Source organism: Molossus molossus, unplaced genomic scaffold (genome assembly GCF_014108415.1).
Source record: "Molossus molossus isolate mMolMol1 unplaced genomic scaffold, mMolMol1.p scaffold_m16_p_2, whole genome shotgun sequence".
Lineage (NCBI taxonomy): Eukaryota > Metazoa > Chordata > Mammalia > Chiroptera > Molossidae > Molossus > Molossus molossus.
In genome coordinates, this window is record NW_023425355.1 from 104,185,626 (window position 1) to 104,211,042 (window position 25,417).

Consider the following 25,417-nt stretch of genomic DNA (forward strand, 5'->3'; position numbering starts at 1 on the left):
ATGCTGGACTACCTTTCGAAGCCAAAACTTGACTCCATAGGTGGTCAGATTGGGGAAAGGTGTTAGGATATACTGGAAAGATACAAGTATGAAGTTCTAATCTGAGAGCATAGGGGAGGGGACGTTATTGCCATGGCAGATACCGAGGCTGAAGCAAGGAAACAGAAGCCCAGTTCTCTGAAATGGGCTATAAAAACCCAGAAGCAATTCAGAAACAAACAGACCCAAAACTGAACCCCAGAATGTTAAAGCAGAGCTCCAAAATTTTCCGCTGAAAACAGACAGCTTTTCTTGTAGAGGCAAGACTTAACCTCTAGGTGGGAATTGAAGAGACCCTTAAGAAAATAAAGGATAATAGTGACTGGGAAGTGTACATGGTTGATAATGTCTAAATTTTATCTTTCCCAAGAGTGTGTGTATTATAAAAGCTATTAGGGTATTTAGCCAAAGGAATGAGAGTATAAAATTGGAAACTTAAGACTTGGTAGATGGGGATATGGAATTAGCATATCAAAGCAACAACATGGATAAATTTCAAAATAATTATGTTGAGTGAACAAAGCCAGACAAAAAAGAATATATACTACATGATTCCATTTATATAAAATTCTAGAAAATACAAATAGAAAGTTGACAGTGGTTGCATGGGAATGGGACAGTACGAGGAATGGGCAGCAGGGGGAATTACAAATGGCAGTAGGAAATTGTTGGGGATAATGCATATGTTCACTATCTTGACCGCAGTGTGGATGATTTCATGGGTGTATACATGTGCCAAAACTCATCAAATCACCTATACTTTAAATATGTACAGTTTATTGAATGTCAATTATAACTCAATAAATTTGCAGAAAAATTTAAGCTTACAATATCTTTGCTTTAAAAATAAGAGCATTTGCCCAGCCAGTGTGGCTCAGTGGTGGAGCATCAACCCATGCACCAAGAGGTCGCCGGTTCCATTCCCAGTCAGGGCACATGCCCAGGTTGTGGACCTGATCCCCAGTGGGGGGCATGCAGGAGGCAGCCAATTGATGTTCTCTCTCATCAACGTTCCTCTCTCTCTCTCTCTCTCTCTCTCTCTCTCCCTTCCTCTCTCTAAAATCAATAAAGGAAAAAAATAAAATCATGTTTTAAAAGAAAATAAGAGCATTGGGCAAAGTAGCAGGATACAAAATTAATGTCAAGAAATCGACAGCAGCCCTGGCCGGTTTGGCTCAGCGGTTAGAGCGACGGCCTGCGGTCCAGAGAGACCCGGGTTCGGATCCCGCTAAGGGCGCATACCTCAGTTGCAGTTTGTCCCCAGCCCTGGTTGGTCGTGCTGGTGGCAGCCACTCGATGTGTCCCTTTCACATCGATGTTTTTTCTCTCTCTCTTCCTCCCACTCTACCTGAACAAAAAATGGAAAAATGTCCCCGAGTGAGGATAAAAGAAATCGACAGCATTCTTATACACCAATGATGAAGTCACAATAAGAGAAACTTAAAAAAATCACATTTACCATCACAGCAAAAAAAAAAAAAAAAAATTAAGATACCTAGGAATAAACTTAACCAAAGAAATAAAGGACCTATTTGCAGAAAACTACAGGATATTGAAAAAAGAAATAGAGGAAGATATAAAAAAGTGGAAGCACATACCTTGTTCATGGATTGGAAGAATTAACATCATTAAAATATCCATATTATCCAAAGCAATCTATAGGTTCAATGCAATCCCCATCAAAATAACAACAACATATTTCACAGAAATAGAACAAATACTTTAAAACTTAATATGGAACCAAAAAAGACTCCAAATAGCCACAACAGTCTTGAAAAAGAAGGACAAAGTAGGTGGGATCACAATACCAGATATCAGGTTATACTACCAAGCTGCTGTAATCAAAACAGCCTGGTACTGGCACAAGAACAAGCATATAGACCAGTGGAACAGAACAGAGAACCTAGAAATGGACCCAAGACATTATGCTCAATTAATATTTGACAAAGGAGGCAAGAGCATACAATAGAGTAAAGACAGCCTCTTTAATAAATGGTGTTGGGAAAATTGGACAGCTACATGCAAAAAAATGAAACTAGACCATCAACTTACACCATACACAAGAATAAGCTCAAAATGGATAAAAGACTTAAATGTGACCCGTGAATCCATAAAAATCCTAGAAGGAAATGTAGGGAACAAAATTTCAGACATCATACGCAGCAGAATTTTCACTGATACATCACCTAAGGCAATAGAAACAAAGGAGAAAATGAACACATGGGACTACATCAAACTCAAAAGCTTCTGCACAGCAAAAGATACAATCATCAAAATGGAAAGGCAACCCACTGTATGGGAGAGCATAATTGCCAATGATATATCAGATAAGGGGTTAATTTCCAAAATATATAGAGTACTCATACAGCTCAACAAAAGGAAGACAAAGAATCCAATTAAAAAATGGGCAGAGGAGCTGAATAGACACCTCTCCAAACAAGACATACAAATGGCCAAAAGACATATGAAGAAATGCTCAACATCACTAATCATCAGAGAGATGCAAATTAAAACAACAATGAGGTATCACCTCACACCTGTCAGAATGGCCGCCATCAACAAATCCTCAAACAACAAGTGTTGGCAAGGGTGTGGAGAAAAGGGGACTCTAGCCCTGGCCGGTTTGGCTCAGCAGTTGGAGCGTCCGCCTGCGGTCTGGGGAGACCCGGGTTCGGTTCCGCTAGGGGCACGTGCCTCGGTTGCAGTTTGTCCCCGGCCCTGGTTGGTCGTGCGGGTGGCAGCCACTCGATGTGTCCCTTCATGTCGATGTTTCTCTCTCTCTCTCCCTCCCACTCCCACTCTATCTGTGCAAAAAATGGAAAAATGTCCTCGAGTGAGGATTAAAAAAAAAAAAAAAAAGAATGTTTTAAAAAGAAAAGGGGACTCTAGTACACTGCTGGTGGGAATGCAGACTGGTGCAGCCACTATGGAAAACAATATGATGTCACCTCAAAAAATTAAAAATTGAACTTCCATTTGACCCAGTGATCCCTCCTCTAGGAATATACCCTAAGAAGCCTGAAACACCAATCAGGAAGAATATATGTACCCCCATGTTCATAGCAGCACTATTTACAATAGCTAAGATCTGAAAACAGCCCAAGTGTCCATCAGTAGATGAATGGATAAAAAAGCAGTGGTACATATACACAATGGAGTACTATGCAGCTGTAAGAAAGAAAGATCTCTTATCCTTTGAGATGACATGGAGGGACCTGGAAAGTATTATCCTAAGTGAAACCAGCCAAGCAGAGAAAGATGAATATCACATGATCTCACTTATTTGTGGAATATAATGAATATAAGTCTGAGGAACTGGGTAGACCCAGAGACGTGGAAGTGGGATACAGACTGACAATCCTCAGAAGAGGGTGTGGTGTGGGGAGAGAACAGATAAACCACAGAACTTCTATGCATGTACGCATAACCAATGGACACAGACAACAAAGCCAGGTATGGGGTGGGAGGGATGGAGAGGAGGGTGTCAATGGGAAAAAAAGGAGAAACATCTGTAACAAAAATAGATTAATAAAAAAATTATTTAAAAAAAAAAAAGAGCATTGGTCCGGCCAGTGTGGCTCAGTGGTTGAGCATCGACCCATGCACCAAGAGGTCGCCAGTTCAATTCCCAGTCAGGGCACATGCCCAGGTTGTGGGCCAAACTCCCAGTGTGGGGCATGCAGGAAGCAGCCAACTGATGTTTCTATCTCTCTCTCCTTCTCCCTTCCTCTCTCTCTAAAAATAAATAAGGGAAAAATTTTTTTTAATAAGAGCATTGTACAATTTCCAAAGGGAAGTGAAATTTGCAAGTTATAAAGATAGCAAAGCAAGATTATGTCCTAAAAATACATTGTTCCAGACTTCATTGTAACTGAGAAAAAATTAATCTGTATTTACCTGGCAAGAGTGTAAAAATCTAACAGGCATTGCTATGGCTTAATAAAACTGAGGTAAACCTTGAGTTGAGGTTTGGGGTAATTCCATCCTTTGCTGAGACTTATACTGTTCTCTTTTGACCCCAAAATTGATTTCCAAGTTCCTCCCCCTCCAGTCTACTCTGTACCCTGTTCCCAGATTCCCAGTGGTCAAGGAATTACAAGGTCCTAAAAAGCTAGATGCCGATGGGGACCTGAGCAGAACAAAGGCTGTTACAGAATGACCACAGTGTCCACTAAAAGGCAGTCTCTTGCTTACACCACTTAGTGAGAGCCCAGTTGTCTTAAAATTGAGCTATATGATAGCCCACAGATTTCATCCAGGATGTTGAGAAACAGACGGAACAGGGTAGTGATCTCAGACGGTGACAATCCTGAGGCCACTGAAGGTTTGGCAAATATACTATTCTCGATTCTGCCACAAAGGGTACCACATGAAGGTAGAGTTTGAGGGACCCTGCTCCCAGCTGAGGTCTATATATTTGTGTGAGACTCAGACCCACGATGTAACAAACGCTGATGTCCAAGTGTTGCTGTTGCTAACAAAAGCCACAAAAATGCACACACACCCCAGCCCACACTCACAATGGGATGAGATGCAGTTATAGCTGCAAACAACTACAAATAAAAGCAGAAATATGGTCCATGCTATTGACACTTTTGGTGTTGAGAATAGTTGGGCTTTTGGGCATCCAGCAGAGAAAGCCTTCCAGCCTATGGGGTTTGTGAGACCTCAGGGAAACTCCAGAAACCAGCTCCAACTTGCCATTCCCCTTGCAAAAACCTCAAGTCACCAGCTGACTCCACCTGAAATTCCTTTACGAAGGAATAAGGCGATTTTCTTTTCTCATTCCACAGCTGGTTCTGTGAGGTATCCAGGCAGTCCAGACCTCCTTGTACTAATTACAACAGAAGACAGGAGAGTAAAGAAAACTTTGGGGAAAATTTGTGAATTAATATTATTGTCCATTCTGTGTGACTGTAAACTGTTTCTGATCTTTTTTTCTCATAGGGATAGAAGAGAATGCTTTCAACAAATCAAGGGTCATGTACCATGTACCTGAGGCCTTGTTAATCTTCTCTAGTACTCATACTACATCCGCTCGCCACTGGGACTGCTGTTATTTGATTGAGCTTCTAGCAGTAAACTGTCAACCTTCACAATCCAGCTATTTTATGCAAGAGCCAGATAGGCAAATTAGATATATGATGGGGATCATCATTCCTGCATCCTTTAGACCCTTAAAGGTGACACTAATCTCAGCCATACCCCCAAGGTATAATATTGCTTTTGATTTATCACCTTTGCTCAGTGAAAAAGGGTAGTATTATGGGTCAAATTGTGTCCACCTAAAATTCATATGTTGAAATCCTAACCCTCAGTACCTCCGAATGTGACCTTATGTGGGAAGAGGATCGTTGCAGATGTAATTAGTCAAGATGTGGTCATACTGGAGTAGGATGGGCCCTTAATCCAATATGACTGATATTCTTATGAAAAGAGGAAATTTGGACACACACACACACACACACACACACACACACACGGAAAACACCATGTAAAGATGAAAGTAGAAATTGGGATATTGCAGCAAAAGTCAAGGAATACCAAAGACTGCCAGCAAACCACCAGAACAAGAGAGGCATGAAAGAGATTTTCCTTTTCATCCCTCAGAAAGAACCAACCCTGCTGACACCTTGATCTCAGAGTTCTAGACTCCAGAATTGAGAGATGATCAATTTCTGTTATTTAAGCCACCCAGTTTATGGTACTTTGTTACAGCAGCCCCAGGAAACGAACAGGTAATTCCAGAGGTTTCCACTTAGCCTTCCCCACTATCATAGCTCTTACCCCACAGGCCAAGGAATCAATGTAAAAGTTGTGCCAACTGCCCATTATGTCAATCTCAATTATATATTCAAAGACTGGCAAAATGACCACTAGGTGGGACCAAGAACCCAGTACCCCACTCTAAGCTAGACAAAGTCTCACTGTAAGCTGGACTTGGGCCCGGACTCTATTTATTAGCTGATTCTGTACACCTGCACTCTAATGGTGGTGCCATGATGACACTTCAGGTCTCCAGATATCAGTGTCAACTCAGACCCTGTGTCCAACAGCCCTTGAAAAGTCTAGATATTTCCATTCCCCAGTGCAGTTGTCCAAGATCAACTGCCATGGCAGAGGCTATCATTCATCCCACTAATCTCCCTTTTCTGAATTACCCCCTCAGGAACAGGAGCCAAACAGAATTTTGAAGGAGCAGCTCCTCGATCATATGTGGGGAAGTGGGTCCATGTGGCACAAGGGGCAAGCTGTGCAAACACAAACCTGTGCCACACAGGCCCCTTCCAACTCCTTTGGGGTCTGCCTCAGCTTCAGAGAGCCACCTGGCCTGAGGTTATGGCCTTCCCATGACAGCCCACAAGCAGTGACTGAGATAGGTAGGAGGGATAAAGGCCTGGACAACTCAGCCCAACACAAGACATTATGATAGGAAATATTTACTGCAATGGATTGAATCTTTGGTTCCCCCCTCCAAAAATATTTTATATGTTGAAACTCTAATCCCCAATGTGATGGTATTTGGAAATGGGCCTGTGGGAGGTAAATAGGTCATGAGGGTGAGAGGCCAGAGACCTAGCTTGCTCTTTCCATCATGTGAATATACAACAAGAAGTCAGCAGTCCGCAGCCTGGAAGAGGATTCTCACAAGAACACAACCACGCTGGCACCCTAATCTCAAACCTCCAGCCTCCAGAGCTGTGAGAAATAAATATTTGTTGTTTAAACTCCACAGTCTATGGTAATTTGTTAAAGCAGCCTGCACTGACTAAGACACTCACTCCAGAGTTCCCAGCCATTTTGGCTGGCTGAGGCTGTGTTGGGCTCTCCATTGTAGTTCTACTTCTCTCTCTCTGCCCTGTTCCACTTCTGTCCCCTTCCTTTCACAGGTGTTGGTCCTTAATAAATTTCTTGCCCCCAACTGTTTCCAGAGAATGTAACATGTGATGCATGTGTTCATTCTATATTTTTTACTTTTCACAAACTGTATTTTAACGGGGATTTCATAGGCAATATAGGAATGTTACAAGTGCAAGCCCCTGGATAGGACAAAGAATCAGTTCTTTATTAAGAGCTGTGTGAAGTCAACTGATGCCTTTACTATTATCTTAAGCAAAACTGTTATTTTTGGGGTTACTTTCCTTGGGAACATGTGGAAGCATGTGTAGAGAGGGAGCTACATAAAGACTGTAAAGGGAAGAGAATATTTCAGTAACATTGTAAAACATGTGTCCCTTCAAGGATTCCCTTCTCTCTTTTGGCAACCCCTCTGCACCCTCCTCCTTCTCCTTCATAAACCATGTGAACTCTCACTGTGACCCGAGTCCCCAGAAAACCTTCAGGACCTTTCCCCAACAAATTCCCCTGTCCACTAAAAGTGACCCATTCTTCATTACCCCTGCAGATCACATCCCCTCAGAAATGCATTAAGTGACTCATTAATCTGATCAACCAGGCTATTACTAGCTGCTAATTTTGGTATAAACAGTCCCATTTTTATTTCCAGAAGAAGGGTATAACAAGGGGATTTTAGAGCCATGTTAGGGCTAGCAGGGCAGACAGTCATAAGTAGAGGCAGTCATAGATTGTAGCTTCTCAGAAGCCACTTTGATGTGAAAAGATCAAAGTGGTATTCTAAGAAAGAGTTAATGCAAGCACCACACTCAGTTATGGCCCTCAGCAACCAAAAATAGTGACCTGGACTACTGGAGTGCTGGAGAAATGGTGAAGTGACCAAGAAGGAGAGTCAGAGTTCTCCAGCCACCTTCTTACCAAGTTGACTCATACTCTGAGTCAGTTTCAGAATCATAACCAATTTAAACAGACTGCTTTTCTAGTCTGCCTTTATCCTGGAGAAATTGGCTTTGGGTAAATGTTAGCATCCTTATTAAAACAAACTGGAAGCATTCAGAAGTCTTGACAAAAAGAAAATAAAGTTGAATACTGAAGGCTGTGTAGGTGGAGCCCTTTTCTTGTGTGATGACCAGTAAATACACTGACACAGCCAAAGAAGGTGATCTAGAAGAATACTTTTCTCTGTAGGTTATCAATTGATCAAGAGTTAGGTTCATTTGTGCATGCTTGTATTCACATTCAGAGTTTGCTTTTTCCTCCCATACTTTTACATGTACTTTTATTTTTTGACTGTAGCCTTCCCCACGTTCCTATGCATCGCAATAGGAAATGTTGGAAATATATGCTGCCAATACAAGTGTTTGTTGTTGCCTTTTGATAAAGATTTATGTTGTGTTTTAAAAGCAGATTGCAGTACAGTTTCAAGATAATGCTGGTTACAGGTCCTTAATGTATGTCTAGAATTACAAAAAGAACGCTTACATGGGGAAATATTTAATCACAAAAGCACCAACTGTTGGAGACTGCGCTTGCCTAAGGAGTTCTGCTCTGTGGTCCTGCGGTCAGGAGCCCTCCACCAAAGCAGGATTTCTGCTGAATAAAGTGACTTCTGCAAATTTTTACTAAATCTCCGATGATACAACTTTAGCAATGGAGGAAATGCATAGATGCATGCACTAAAAGGAGGCAAAGGCACCTGCTGGGCTTGTGACTGAGCTTAGGGTTTAATGGGAAACATGAGACTGCTCACAGGAGGTCAGCCCCCATCACCGCGGCACTAAGAGGCAGAGCGTGGCTATGCGTCCGTGATTTCTGTGAATTCCGCTACAGGAGTACTGTCTTCAGCCCTCTGACAAGTGAACATACTGAGGCACGGAGTCGGGATTCGAACCTGTTCCCCATCCCTAAAGCCCCACCACCACAGCACGGAACTCTGGTGGAGCAACCATCGTCTGAGCTAAACCAGCCACCAATAGGCGCTCGGCGCGCGTCTTTGAGTACGGGTCTTCTGCTCGGAGCAAAAGCTTGGGAGAGGCGTAAATTCGCGTTATCCAATCAGATCCCAAAACGAGCCATAAGGCCCACCCCCCTCTTTTTGTATCCAATCGCTTGCCCCTACACGCACAAGCCACTGATTCAAAATCATAGTACCTTGAAGGGTAGAACCTGCAAATCTGCAACTGAAGCCTAGGAGAGGTGGAGGCCACAGTCCAATAGTGGGTGCCTGCTTGGGACTCGAATTGGAACCGGGAGAATGGGTGAGGGCTGCGGAAGGTCAAAGCAATGCTATTCCTGCCCCATCAGGGGTTTGTGCGGAAATCCCCTTCACGGGGATGGTAATGCCCCTTAGTGTGCCCCCTGACCCACACATTGGTTTATTCCAAAATAGAGCGGACCGCTCCCTCTCTGCCTCCTGCATTGGTATAACCTGGGAGGATGGTTCTATCCTAGATCCTTCATTCCTAACTCCCATAGGCCCCCTAGTGGTGTGATTAAGGAAGTTTTGATGCAAATACTCTGCATCAGCCCCCTCCCACTCCCTGGACCCTTCCATTCGCATCTCTCCCCACTCCACACCCATGTCCCCAAATGGACCGGCTCAGGCCCTGACCCTGAGATCTTGCGAAGAGCTAAGGCCAAGGAGTCCATCCACCTGCTTCAAAGCTCATGCCCTAGGAATGGCTAAAGATGTCGGTAATTTGACAGCAGTGTAACAGCATCTATCAAAATAAAAACTGGAAACATCCTCCACCGGAATGTCAGCTCCACCAAAGCAGGAACGTGTGGTTTTTTAGTTTCTTGATATCTCCCCAGTGCCTAGAGCAGTGTCTGGCACATAGTAGGCACTTGTTAGGTGTTTGTTTAATGACTGACTCCTTTGTCTCAGCAATTCCACTTCTAAGATTGTATGCTAAAGAAACACACATGTGCACAAGGATGGCACAAGCAAACTATGGGGCAGGGGTGGGGTGGGAGAGGGACTCTAAATGACTATTTATAGCCAATGACTTGCAAAGTGAAATTAATAATGAGGGCTCGCCCTGGCCTGTTTGGCTCAGTGTTAGAGCGTCAGCCCCCCGACCAGAATCACGGGTTCGATTTTGGTCAAGGGCACGTGCTTCGGTTGCAGTTCAGTCCCTGGCCCTGCCCTGGTCGGGGTCATGCAGGAGGCAACCAATCCATGTGTCTCTCTCGAGGGAATGTTTCTCTCTCTCTCTCTCTCTCTCTCTCTCTCTCTCTCTCTCTGTCTCTCTGTCTCTCCCCCCCCTCCCCCACTATCTGAAGATAAAAATGGAAAAAAGTACCCTCGGGTGAGGATTTTTTTATTTTTAAAAATAGTAATAACAAGGGCTCATGTAATACCACAGAGCGCCTTCTGGACATGATACTAGGAAAGTGGGACCTGTGTGAACCTGCAGGGTTGAATGAGTGCCTTCTACAGGACAGGATGTTAACAGGGACAAGCAAGTGGAACATATATGTGTGCAAAGAAAAGTGTCCAACTCCAAGAGGCTAGAGCGTGATCCCTGTGGGAGGAGTGGAGACTGGGCTGTGTTCACCTGAGATCTGGCCCCATACCACTCCCTGGGCTATCTCAGACGAGTGGGCTTGGGGAGGACTGGCTCAGGAGCCTGGGAGAAGATAAGCCATTCCTTTCAGCTTCATTCACAAATTCACAAATTCAATGGGCTGACATTTATGACTTGGATGAAGATACAATGAGAAGCTCATCCAGAATGACAATGTAAGGACAAAGATTTCACAGATCCTAACAGTCTCGGGGGAGTCAGGTCTCCTGGAGTGACCTTCATGGGTCCCAGAGTGAGGCCCTGACACCCAGTTGGGCCCTTGTATGGCAGTGAAAGGGGGTTCCATGTCATTTTGGGAAGGGACCTTTGGGAGCCACAGGGAAATCTTGGATACTGGGACCACAATAACAGGAGTGCCATCCAGAATGGAGAAGGGGACAGGCCCTCTGATGAGGAATGAGGACTTATTGCTATGACCACACTTTAAGAAAAATGAAATAAAATAAGTACAATAAACTTTGAAGGACAGTGCTGTTACCCTCTCCACTTTGTATCTAAGGAGATCATTATGTCCTCTTCCCGTGTGTCCTTTCTTCAACTTCTAATTCAATGCTTTAAATTCTTTCATTAGCAAGCACTTATTGAAAATTTATTATATGTCAAGACCTGTTCTAAATTCTTTACAAATATTAACTCATGTAATAGTCCTTACAACAAGCTAATGAGGTAGGTAGTGTTTTCTCCATTTTACAAATAAGGCACCTGAGAAACAGAGAGGTTTAGAAGCCTGCCAGAGGTCATACAGCTGGGAAATCTTGAAGTCAGGATGTGAACCAAGGGCATCTGGATCCAGAGTTTCATCCTTATAACCACATACTGCAGTAAGTTTTCTTTTTCTTTTGTTGGGCTGTGTTTGTGTTGGCCTTCCTCACCAGATTGTGTAACACCTGAGGGTGTGGGTGATGCCTGTGTGACAGCCAGGTTTCCAGCAGTCAGGATATATACCTGATATTGTGTGGGCACCCCTGAACAGATGCTTTAATTGATAAATTAACCCTTCCCATTTCCATCCTGGAGTGGGCATCCAGAGTGCCCTCTGTGTGGGCACCATGCAGTGTGAGTTTCTATGCAGCTGACCTCCGAAACATCCTTCTGGGAAGCTGGGAGAGGCTAAGGGGCCAGGACCCCATTCAGAATAGTACAATCATCTCAAATTTTCTATGGGGGCATAAACGGTGATGGATAGAGACCTGACTTGGAGTGGTGAACACACAATACAGTATACAAATGTGAAATTTTTCATTAGATCAAATCACTTTTGTTTTTTGTTTGTTTTGTTTTTTTTAATCCTCACCCGAGGACATTTTTCCATTTTTTTGATCAGATAGTGGGAGGGAGAGAGAGGATGAGAGAGAGAGAGAGAAACATCGATGTGAAAGGGACACATCGAGTGGCTGCCACCCACACAACCAACCAGGGCCGGGGACAAACTGCAACCGAGGTACATGCCCTTAGCGGGAACCGAACCCGGGTCTCTCCGGACCGCAGGCCGACGCTCCAATCGCTGAGCCAAACCGGCCAGGGCCAAATCACTTTTGTTTTTAAATGAAATATTTTAAAAAGAAAATATTCTATTGCTATACAAAATTAGAAATAATAGAGAGCCACAGAAGGTAACTGTAAAAATAAACAATGAAAAATACTGTATTTTTATCAATTCTAAATACCCTTTTTACATTTCAATATATCAGAAATCAGGAATGCATCTTATAGTTACTGAGATGAGAGGGCATCATTCTTTCTTAAGGGTTACTTAAAATAGTGCTGTCATACATCATCTATAGCATCCGAAATTTAATGTGATGTGGTAAAAAGTTATGAAACTTTAAATTTAAAGAATAACTTTGGCCTACCTGGTGTGCCTCAGTGGTTGAGCATCGACCCATGCACCAGGAGGTCACCGGTTCGATTCTGGTTAGGGCACATGCCCAGGTTGTGGGCCAAATCCCCAGTGGGGGTCATGCAGGAGGCGGCCAATCGATGTTCTCTCTCATCAATGTTTTTATCTCTCTCTCTCTCCCTCTCCCTTCCTCTCTCTCTAAAATCAATAAAGATTTTAAAAATTTAATTAATAAATAAAGAATAACTGTTTTAGGTAACCAAGATCTATGTGGTTTGCAATGTCCTAAGCACTTCTCTTTTTTTCCAACTTTACTGAAATATAATTGGCCTGTAACATTGTATAAGTGTATGTAATGTTGGCTGAAGAAGATGAATTGGAAAGTTTTTATGCAAGTATCCAAGGGGAAGTTGATCACAAACCAAAACAAGACACACTGATAATTATAGGTGATTGGAATGCAAAAGCAGGCAATTAAGTAGAATCAAATGTCATCAGCAACTGTTGACAAGGGGTCAGCAATGAAGCGGAAGATTGGTTTGTGGATTTTCTGTGAAACCAAAAATTTGTCCATCACAAACATATGTTTCTTTTTTTAATTGATTTGAGAGAGAGAGATTGATTTGCTGTTCAACTTATTTATGCATTCAGTGGTTGATTCTTGTATGTGCCCTGACCAGGGATCGAACATGCAACCTTGGGATATCGAGTCAACACTCTAACCAACTGAGCTATCCAGCCAGGGAACAAACGTGTTTCAAACAACCAAATAGATGACTGTACATGGACATCACCAGATGGCCAATATAGAAATCAAATAGACTATGTAACTAGAAGCAGGAGATGGAGAAGCTGTATTCTCTCTGCCAAGACAGGATCAGGAGCAATTGCGGTATTGACCATGAACTGTTAATATCAAACAGTAGAGTAAATCATAACTACAAAAGAAACATACCTCACATAGTTACATTTTTTTCTCATGACCAGAACTTTTAAGATCTACTCTCTTAGCAACTTTCAAATACACAATACAGTATTGTTAAATAGAGTCACCATACTGTATATTAGGTCTCCAAAACTTATTTATCTTATAACTGGAAGTTTGTACCTTTTGACCCCCTTCACCCATTCCCTATCCCTGCCTCTGGCAACCACCGATCTTTTCTGTTTCTATGAGTTGTTTTTTAGAATCCAAGTACAAGTGAGATCATGCAGTATTTGTCTTTCCCTGATTTATTTCACTTAGCAAAATGCCCTCAAGATACATCCATATTGTTGTAAATGGCAGGATTTCCCTTTTCTGTGGCTAATTTCAAGCACTTCTTGGGTGCTGTCTCACTTAATCCTCACTAGGCCTTTTGGAAGAAAATCCTGTCACCCCTGCCATCGATGAGGACACTCAAGCCCAGAGAAGGCAAGTAACTAACTGGCTTGGGTCATCCAGTTAGAGCTAAGACGCCAAAGCCCATATGGACAGCAGATGGAGCACTCCTCATGTTCACTCTGCCCTGTCCCTTCCAGGGTCTCTTCTCTGTGTCCACTGACCCAACCCCACATAGTGTCATCCCAACTCCTGACAGGACACTCATCTCAGGTCCTCCTCTCAGAAACCCTCCACTTCCCCCCGGCCCTGGGGGAATCGCCCTGGACTCCCAGTCTGGGTCTGGAGTTTCAACTGGATCCCAGAGATTTTCAGTTCTGCCATAACAGGGACTTTATGACAGACCCCTGTGTCGGGGGCAGTAGCAAGGTCTGTCCTGCATAATGTTCTGTGCTTGCAGGGAAGGTCCTGAGGGGTCCTCTGAGGCTGGGCTGGGTGAGAGGACACAAATGGGGGTGAGAGGGATAACATGTCCAGTGAAGAGAGCTGGGAGAGGGAGCTACAGAGGCTCCTGGGGTAGAAGAGTAGGCCTGGTGGCTGGCAAGAGGAGATTTGGGAACAGATGTTGAGGTGTCCAGAGGTCCTGGTCCAGACACCTGCACCATTCACACTTGGCTGCCCACCCCCAACCCCCACAAATGCCCCAAGGAAAACTTCACTCTCCCTGGCTGCCTCCTCCTCACCCTCAACAACTAAGGCCACTTTAATTGGGGACAAGGTTGTAGAGCTTTGTGTAAGGTATGGCCACGTGTGATGAGTGTCCTAATCCCAAGTTATGTAAATTAAACCACAAATAGAAGATACCATGCTCTTTGTGTATGAGTGAGAGTAAGGGAGAAAGAGAGAGAGAGAGAGAGAGAGAGAGAGAGAGAGAGAGAGAGAGAGAGAGAGAATCAGAGTCAGAGTCAGAAAAGAGAGGTGGAGCCGAGCAGCCTCTCTGTAGGTCCATAAATGGCAGTGATTTGGCCACTAGCAGACCCTAAAATCCATCCTACAGTTCTAGCTTCACAAATGATCCATTCTGAGGAAGCCTCCCCTGAACCCTCTGGGGGTCATAGTCATAACTTGAGGTGGGTGTCTAGGGGCACAGGCTGTGGAGAAAGCTCAAGTTCTAACCCTGGCTTCTCCACTACTTCCATCTGTATGACACTGGGCAAATCATAGAATCTTGCTGAGCCTCAGACTGTTACTTATGAAGTGGTGATAGTGGCACCTATAATCCATGCAAAGCACTGGCACATGGCAAGCCTAGAGTAAATGGTAACTTGTGATCTATATTGTTGGTATTATTATTCCTAGTGGCCATCAACTGTTTTATTTTTCTCCTTTGTGGCATGGAGATCTTGCTACTCTCAGAGGTAGGGCCCACCTTTCCACCTCTGTGGACCAATGTGGGGAGAGTGACAGTCACCAAAAATGATTGGGGGAGGGAAAGGAAGTATGGTACACAGAATAATGACCCCCACAAAAGATGTCCATGTTCTAGTCCCCAGAACCTGTGAATGTCACCTTACATGGCAAAAGGGATTTTGCACATGTGATTAAATTAAGCATCTTGAGATGGAGAAATTATTCTAGATTATCTTATGGCCCCTGTGTAGGGTCAGAAGGATCCTTATAAGTGAAAGAAGGAGGCAAAAGAATCAGTGCCCATATGACCATATTCTGAGTCATAACAAAATCTTAAATTTAAAATAACTAAAACACCAAAACAGCCTGGTACTGGCATAAGAACAGGCATATAGACCAGTGGAACAGAACTGAAAACCCAGAAATGGACCCAAGGCAATACGCTCAATTAATATTTGACAAAGGTGGCAAGAGCATACAGTGGAGTAAAGACAGCCTCTTTAATAAATGGTGTTGGGAAAATTGGACAGCTACATGCAAAAAAATGAAACTAGACCATCAACTTACACCATACACAAAAATAAACTCAAAATGGATAAAAGACTTAAATGTGACCCGTGAATCCATAAAAATTCTAGAAGAAAATGTAGGCAACAAAATTTCAGACATACGGAGCAGAATTTTCACTGATACATCACCTAAGGCAACAGAAACAGGAGAAAATGAATACATGGGACTACATCAAACTAAAAAGCTTCTGCACAGCAAAAGATACAATCATCAAAATGGAAAGGCAACCCACTGTATGGGAGAACATCATTGCCAATGATACATCAGATAAGGGGTTAATTTCCAATATATAGAGAGTGCTCATACAACTCAACAAAAGGAAGACAAAGAACCCAATTAAAAAATGGGCAGAGGAGCTGAATAGACACCTTTCCAAACAGGACATACAAATGGCCAAGAGACATATGAAGAAATGCTCAACATCACTAATCATCAGAGAGATGCAAATTAAAACAACAATGAGGTATCACCTCACACCTGTCAGAATGGCCGCCATCAACAAATCCTCAAACAACAAGTGTTGGCAAGGGTGTGGAGAAAAGGGGACTCTAGTCCACTACTGGTGGGAATGCAGACTGGTGCAGCCGCTATGGAAAACAATATGGTGCTACCTCAAAAAATTAAAAATTGAACTTCCATTTGACCCAATGATCCCATTGCTGGGAATATACCCTAAGAAGCCTGAAACACCAATCAGGAGGAATATATGTACCCCCATGTTCATAGCAGCACTATTTACAATAGCTAAGATCTGGAAACAGCCCAAGTGTCCACCAGTAGACGAATGGATAAAAAAGCTGTGGTACATATACACAATGGAGTACTATGCAGCAGTAAGAAAGAAAGATCTCTCATCCTTTGAGACGACATGGAGGGACCTGGAAAGTATTATCCTAAGTGAAAGAAGCCAAGCAGAAGAAGACAAATACCGCCCTGGCCAGTTTGGCTCAGCGGTTAGAGCATCGGCCTGCGGTCCGGAGAGACCCGGGTTCGGTTCCCGCTAAGGGCACGTACTTCGGTTGCAGTTTGTCCCCTGCCCTGGTTGGTCATGCGGGTGACAGCCACTCGATGTGTCCCTTCACATCGATGTTTCTCTCTCTCTCTCTCCCTTCCTCTCTCTCCCTCCCACTCTATCTGTACAAAAAATGGAAAAATGTCCTCGGGTGAGGATAAAAAAAAAAAAAAAAAAAAAGAAAAAGACAAATACCACATGATCTCACTCATATACGGAATATAATGAACATAACAGTCTGAGGAATACAGTACACCCAGAAACATGGAAGTAGGGTACAGACTGACATCCCTCAGAAGGGGGTGGGGGGGTGGGAAGAGATAAACCACAGAACTTATATGCATGTATGCATGACCAATGGACATGGACAACTAAGCCGGGGACGGGGTGGGGACGGGGTGGGGAGGGGGTGGGGAGGGGGTGCCAATGGGGTAAAAAAGGTAAAATATCTTTAACAAAAAAAAAGAAAGAAAGAAAAAAATTTAAAAAAAAAATAACAGATATGTGAAAAAAAAAAAAAAAAAGAACTAAAACAATGTGCATTATGTTTTCTGGCCATAATAAAACTCAACTAGAAATCAATGATAGAAAAATGTCTGGAAAATTCCCAAATGTTTGAAATTTAAAGACACATGTAAATAACCTATGGGTACATCAAGGAGTAAGTTACTAAGCAAATCAGAAAATATTTTTTAATTAAATGACACTGAAAAAAATGACACTGAGAACACAACAAAATGTGTAGTATGCAGCTAAAGCAGTGGTTAGAAAGAAAATTATGGCGTTAAATGTTTATGTTACAAGAGAACATTGTAGGAGAGGAAAAAGTCTCCCTTGACTGTCTTAAGGTCCCTGGCTGGGTCTGAAAATTAAACTGAAAAGGACAGAATAGGAGAAAAGCAAACAAATTTATTTTAATGTAAGTTTTACACGACACAGGAGCCTTCATAAGGAAGTGAAGACCTAAAGAAATAGTGAGACCTAAGTAGTTTTAAGCTAGGTTTGATGAAGAGTAGAAAATTATGGAGAAATATAATAGGTCAGAGTATGAGGTCAAGTGTAGTCAACCGGGTAAACTTAGCAAGGCCTATCCATTAGGGTTCTTCTTGGTGTCCCTGTGTCTTCAGAGATAAGGAAGTTCCTTTCCTCTGAGTACAGGGAGGGCACCTTTCACATGAGGGTCTTTTTTTTAAATCCTCACCAGAGGATATTTGTCCATTGATTTTCAGATAGAGTGGGAGGGAGGGAGGGAGAGAGAGAGAAACATCGATATGAGAGAGACACATCAATTGGTTGCCTCCCACAGGACCCCAACCAGGGCCTGGGATCAAACCACAACCCAGGTACGTGTCCCTGACTGAAATTGAACCCCAGACTCTGGTCTGTGGGCCAACTTTCTAACCACTGAGCAAAACCGGCCAGTGCTCACATGAGGGTCTTATATGACCTGTTAGGAGAGAGGAATCAGGGGAAGGTCACAGTGACCTTCTATTTCTGCCATTTTCTTAAACTCCTTTATCTTAAAATATTCAATATGCCAAGATGCCATCTTTCAGGGTAGCATGGCCTGAACACTGTCAGGGCCTCACATCAATGATCTAAGCTTCCACTTTATGAAATTAGGAAAAGACAAACAAATCTAAAGTAAGCTGAATGAAATAATAAAGATGAGAAAAGAAATCAAGAAAACAAAAAACAGAATGACAATAGATAAAAATCAAGAAACCAAAAGCTAGTTCATTGGAAAGATCAATAAAACTCTAGCCAGACTGACCAAAAACACAAACAAACAAAAAACAAAGAGAAGACAAATTATCAATATAAAGAGTGCAAGAAGGATTATAGGGATAAATGGGGAGTTAGTATTTAATGGGTTCAAGGGTTCAGTTTTGCAAAATGAAAAACACTTCTGGAGATGAATGATAGTGATGGTTCACAACAGTGTAAATGTACTTAATGGCACAGCATCGTATGGTTAAAATGGTAACGTTTATGTTATGTATATTTTATCACAATTTAAAAATACTTTTTTTCTTTCTTGATTTTATTTATTTATGTATTTATTTATCCTCAACCGAGGACATTTTTCCATTTTTTGTTCAGATAGAGTGGGAGGGAGAGAGAGAGAGAAAGAGAAACATCGACGTGAAAGGAATACATTGAGTGGTTGCCACCTGCATGACCCAACCAGGGCTGGGGACAAACTGCAACCGAGATACGTGCCCTTAGTGGGAACCGAACCCAGGTCTCTCTGGACCGCAGGCCAATGCTCTAACTGCTGAGCCAAACCGGCCAGGGCTTCTTTATTGATTTTAGAGAGAGAGGAAGGGAGAGGGAGAGGGAGAGAGAGAGAAAAAAACATCGATGAGAAAGAACATCAACTGGCTGCCTCCTGCATGCCCTCCCACACTGGGGATTTGGCCCACAACCTGGGCATGTGCCCTGACCAGGAACCAAACCAGCGACCTCTTGGTGCATGGGTCGATGCTCAACCACTGAGCCACACCGGTCCCGCAAAATAAATAATGTTTAAACTATGCAATGGCTGTTACCAGTATACCTGGAAAAACAGACTGTTTCAATGAGAGGGGAAGAGACTCCTTACCCACAACTGCTGCAAATACTTGGCCTGTGAGTCCTACAATTCCAGGTGCTCCTGGCCCTGATCACCTGAGGTTTCTGGAATTAAACAACCTGGAGGAGCTGGTGCTTCTTTTTGGAATTCATCACATGATTCTCAGCCTCATGATGTCCAGCAGATGCATCTGGTGGTCTCTGGTCCTCCTGAGGCCTTTGTCCTTCTGATACAGACCAATTTGTACAAGTATTTACCTTACCTGGGATGATGATCCCAACAGCCTAGATAAATATCTTTTCTGCTAGGTGCCCTTACTGAAGGGGCTGACAGCAATCTTCAGCATGGCTTCTGACCCAGCCACACAGCTCCTGACAAAGGTCTGCGATCCAAAACAAAGTTTTATCAAATTGAAAGATATTCCCCACCACCTTTAATGGGCAGACTTCAGTCTAAACTGATTGTCTGGGATTTATCTTTTTCTGTAAGAAAATAAAATCTCCTCACCTTTCCTCATTGACCATATTTTCTGTCTTCCCTTTGAGTGCCTCCTCACCCAAATTTCTGAATCAAAGTCAGCCATCAGGTGACTGAGGGGAAAAGCAAACAGCCAGTTTTCTCTGGCTTTCAGTTTGTCCCCATGTTTAACTTAGCTCAGTGAAAGTTAACTCCAACCAAAGTCAACACAATCTAAGAATCCCTGCTGCTCATGAGCCATCTTTTATCCTTTTCAAAAGTTTATTATCAGGCCTGGCCGGTGTGGCTCAGTGGTTGAGCATGGACCCATGCACCAAGAGGTCACCGGTTCAATTCCTGGTCAGGGCACATGCCCAGGTTGTGGGCTAAATCTCCAGGGCGGGGAGGGGAGCATGCAGGAGGCAGCCAATCGATGTTCTCTCTCATCAATGTTTCTCTCTCTCTCCCTCTCCCTTCTTCTCTCTCTCTCTAATATCAATAAAGAAAAAAAAATTTTAAGTTTATTGTCAGGTTGAGGGACTGTCAGGTCTTGTAAGTCTGTGGAAAACATACAGGTCTAGCACTCTGTAACGTTTTCCACTGGGGAGGGAAAGAATGAGTTGCCATAATATTGGTATCAGAACCCAACACGGAGCCCTTAATGGGTAAGCTGTACACTTATGTTTTCAGCATGCTTTAAGTAAGAAAAAGTCGAAAAGTATATATATATATTTTTTGGTTTTTATCTTTTTAAATTTTTAATTTAATTTTTTCATTAAATTTCATTTTTAAAAATTAATCTCTTGAAAATCAAGTAGCTAATAAAAAACATCCAGTGTAATACTTGAAAAAACAAACAAGTTGAGCAAACCCTCCAGAAAGTTGAATAAACAGACCTAAGGAATGAAACAATAAAAATATTTTTAAAAATAAAGCCTTAATAGAAGTGGTCTGGAATTAAATTAAGAAAATTTCCAGCCCTGGCTGGTGTGGCTCAGTTGGTTGGATGTTCTCCCATGTACCAAAAGGTTGTCGATTTGATTCTGGGTCAAGGCACATGTCTGGGTTTCGGGCTCCATCCTCAGTAGGGGGCATGCAGGAGGCAGCCGATCAATGTTTCTCTCCCACATCGATGTTTCTATCTCTCTCTCCCTTCCTCTCTCTCTCTCTCTAAAAAAATCAATAAAAATGTATTAAAATAAATAAATAAAATAAAAGATAAAATGTCCAAATACTAAGAACAGAGAAAATTATCAAAGAAGTATTGCATGAATGCTTCTAAAAAAAAGTAAAGGCCATGAGTACCCAGCACAAAGGAATAAAGACATAGACAAAAGTATATTAGTGTAAAATTTCAGAATGCCAAAACATTAAAATAAAATAAATAGTACATCCTTTAAAAAGAAGACAAATAACCCAATAAAGCATGTACAAGAAATCTAAGCAGACAAGAATATGCATGGATGAAAAATCATCACATGAAAATATGCTTAACATGTTGAAATGCAAAGTAAAACCCCAAGGAGATACCACTGTACAACTTTTAGAAAGGCTAAAATTTTAAAACTGACCATCCCAAGTGGTTCACGAGGATGTAAAGCAACCGGAACCCTCATTCACTGATGGGAATGCAAAATTGTGTGGTCACTTTGAAAAACATTTTGTCAATTTGGAAATAAAGCTGTAAAAAAACTCCAGATAAATTAAAGAAAAATAAGTTATGGGACAAGCTGAGCAAGGAAAAATAGTAATAGTGAATGTGAATTAAGACAAAAGACAATATTAAAAGCAGAAAGATAGTTATAATGAGAAGCACACAGGGGAAAGGAATCTTGTATCTGATTTCTCCTGGACTTCACCCCATGTGCTTTCTCTCCTTGCTGATTCTAATCTGTATCCTTTCACTAAAATAAACCAAACCATGAGTATAACAGCTTCCAAGTCCTATGAGTCTTCCTAACAGATAATCAAGCCTGAGGGTGTTCTTGGGGACCCCGGCACAGGGTGCTTTTGCCCTTTACCCCACACTTTTCCCAGAAGCATCTAGTACTAGTGTATTGCCTACTTTTATGCTTATAATGAATCTTAGTCACTGACAGTTTCTTAGATCGGCCCTTAGGCAAGAGCTGCATTGGCTAATCCACTAAAGTCTTCCCGTATACAAAGGGACTGATGAATAGACTAGACTCTCAATACTTTTTGAATAAACACAACAGTGCCAACCTGGTTATATTAGTTTTAAGTGTGAGGAGGCATAGATGTCCCACTGCCGTATATCAGAATCAAGTACATACATGAACCCAGTAATCAGTGGATTTGGGAAGTCCAGTTGACCTCTTTCATGAGACTCCTCTCTTTGTTTTCCTCCTGCTTCATGGCCACTCCACTCACTGCATGTGTTCTAGGTCCCTTCCCTGTGCTCCTCCTTTGCACCTCAACTGCTCTTCTGTTTTTGTGTCTGTCTGCCATACCAGTGTGACATCCACCATGGCAAGCACCATTTGTATTAGTGTGTTATCACACTTATTCATCATAGTGATCACTTAGTGTAAATATTATAATTCTTATTTTAGAAATGGGAAAATAGTCCCAAAGGGTGTAGAGACCTTTCCGACCAGCACACAGTCAGTGTATGTCAAAGCCAGGATTGAAATCCATGGCTATTTTATGCCATAGCCTTTAAGGAGACAGCATAAGTGGAATCCAAGTCATTTTTGCTTCAGCAAGTCCCCCTAGTTCCTTTACCTCTTCTACCTAGGTTCTAATCCTTACACCCAGCTCTATGGCCTAGGGACTGCTCACATATTTTGAGGCAAATTGGGATACCCTACATTTTGTTTCATTTTTATTTGAATAATAGATTTTCAGTCCTTTTGGGTCAGGGAATATTTTTAAACCTCTACAGTGATACCTCGGTTCTCGAACGCCTCGGATTTCGACCAAATCGGTATTCGACCAGGAGATTCGAGAAACTTTTGTCTTGGAATTCGAACAAATATTTGGAACTCGAACTTCCGAGATGAGCCGAGTTGAGCCGAATGGCGTTCATTCGGCCCAGCGCGCCTTGCTTGCGTCATCAGTGTGAGTGCAGAGAGAGAGTCACGCTTTGTGGAGAGAGTCACGCTTTACACTGAATTTAACCCTTAGACATACTGTACACTTTTATTTCTTGTTGAGACTTATGTTTTTCTACATATTATATACAAATTAGGCCAGTAAATAGGCATTTTCTGGGGCTTGGAACGAATTAATCCAGTTTCCATTATTTCCTATTGGGTTTCATTGCTTCGGTTCTCGAACAATTTGGTTCTCGACCGTCCTCCTGGAACGAATTATGTTCGAGAACCGAGGTATCACTGTATAAGAGAGAGAGATCATTTCTGTTTATGCTATCATGCCATTCTGAGTAGGGTCTTTTTATTTTTCAGAATTCGTTTTGGGTGGTGTGAAGATACAAATGAGGGCTCAGGGATGTAATTTGCTGTCATTGTGTATAGTAATAGGAGCATAAGGCTGGAATAAAACAGTTGGGATGCTTGAGTGAGATCTGGTGACTGCCAGACCAGTGAAGGATTTTGTAGAAGAAATAAAGAGATTTGTGGCTGCTCCCTCCCCAACTCTGAATAACTTTGAAAAACAGGCATGTTTGCAAGGAATGTTGTGGCATTTTGCCATGAAGCTTGTGGCATAAGTTCTTTTCTCTGTCTCCCCATAAACTGTCCCAAATAAATTTAGTATTCTAGTTATAGTTTACTGTAGCATGATAAGAAAAGCACATTATTATTTTTAAATGTTTGTTTTTGTATCCATGATTTCACCTGGGACACCATGTGAGGTCTGCATGCCAAATATTGAGAAACCCTTCCTTCAAGGGAATAGTAAAGACTTTCAAGTCAAATATATATATTTATATTTATATTTTATAAAAACATCAGATTACAACTGAAGTCATCATATACATTATCAGTTATTCTGTATTTAACATTTTTCAGGATTTACTCTAAGTAAAGAACAAGGTTTTTTAACTTAGAACTTGAATTTCCAAATCTGCTTCTGACTGGATTCAATTATAAATTTTGTGTACACCCTTGCCCACCTTTATTGTGAGGATTAAAGAAGGTCATACATGCATGGAACCTAGCTCAGAGAATTGATAATGGATAGTATACACCCTATAAATATGAGTTATTATTATTCCTGGTGTTATGAAAGATCTCAATAAATGGAGTTATTGTCATGAGTATACACAGCTGAGGGTTTGGTCAGCTCATTCAAAACCATGTAGGAGAGATTGAAATTATCCAGGGAAGTTAACAGACCCACAACTTTTACCTTACTGGGTGTAGAAGATCGATGTCAGCATAGAATCAGGAGCAGGTAGCTTTCCAAGTGACAGCATCATTAGAGGTATGTTGCAGGGAAGATGAGCATCTCACAAAGGCTGACATGATGGGGACCTGAAGTATCCCCTTCTGTCCCTGCCCTGCAAGTATGGTTCGATACTACTTTAAAAAGAGATGCAATCCCAAAAGAGCTGCCTGGGCTGAGGCGTAGATGTCCAGGCAGACATCATGAGTGTCAGTGACTGAGTTGTGTAGCTCTGAGGTGGAGGCCATTCCCCCAGACCATGGGAAGGGTGGAGACCTTCCCATGAGTATCTCTCCCTCACAGGAGATCCACTAGCCACACCCTCTGGGCTCCCAGTGGCCCCACCCTGCAGAACTCACATGCTGTGGAGTAGTCTGCTGGCTGCTGCCAGCCTGGATCCACTGTATAGACTTTCTTGGAAGGCTCTAGAAGGAGATCTGGGCAAACTTGGGGTGGTAGAGACAAACAGGGAGAGACTGAGTTCTGTGGCTCTAGGGCAGGGGCCATTTATTCCTCTCACACCCAACAGGTGCCATGTTTCCTGTGTGAAGCCCTCCCTCTGCTGGCGTTATCCCAACAACTCCCTGACACTGCACCCCACCACAAAGGTTTTCAGGTGCCTGGTGGGGTGCAGCTGGCCTTGGCATACCCTAAAATTTTTGCTGAGTGACCTCAGATCTAGCACTGGTACCAGATTTGAACCTGTATCAACCTGAAGACCACCACTTGCCCTTACCTGGTGACTCACTGAGAATTTACCTCACACATCACATATAGCACCAAAGGCTCTTTTAGTGACTGAGCCTAACAGGCAGCTGGCAGGCAGAGGCAGATCTTGGGATGCCTTGGGTCTTTTGCTGACCTGCCCTCGGGCTCCATGCTGGTGAAGGCCTGCCTTGGTACATAAGGTGGTCCCTCTCATGCACACCCAGGCCCAGCAGAGGCAGCCACAAACTGTGGATCATTTTGTAGCTCCAAACCAGTAGCCCGGGGCCAATCACAGGCAACGTCTGATATTGACCTCACCAGAATCCCTCCCAAGAGGCTGCAAAACCAACACACCCAGTAGCAGATTTCAGACCACATCAGAGTACAACCTAATTAGCTCCACAAGTGACACATTCAAAGGGAGATCTCAGCAGGCAACAGACCCTACTGGGGCAAATTCCACTTTGTGGGGTCAGCCCCTGTACAACAGCTCATATACTGTGGTCAGGGTCAATCCTCATAGTCCGCCAGCCTGAAGGTCAACCCCACCTATTGATGGGCCAACAGTAATCAAGACTTATCTATGCCCAACTGGTGTGGCTCAGTGGTTGAGCATCGACTCATGCACCAAGAGGTTGCCAGTGCAATTCCCAGTTAGGACACATGCCCAGGT

General features: G+C 42.7%; 1 long non-coding RNA gene across 2 annotated transcripts in view; it reads right to left on the bottom strand.

Moving 5' to 3' along the window:
* Positions 1-24,484, bottom strand: part of LOC118636398 — a 100,615-nt gene extending 76,131 nt beyond the window's left edge. Inside the window, exons 1-3 of one of the 2 annotated variants that reach the window (XR_004960648.1) lie at positions 24,396-24,484; positions 24,001-24,151; positions 15,727-15,753 (exon numbers count right to left, since the gene is read on the bottom strand). This is a non-coding gene — a long non-coding RNA (uncharacterized LOC118636398). Of the gene's footprint in view, positions 1-15,726; positions 15,754-24,000; positions 24,152-24,395 lie in introns of those variants that run through there. The other variant, XR_004960647.1, reaches the window with a different exon arrangement.
* Positions 24,485-25,417: the final 933 nt, after the last annotated feature.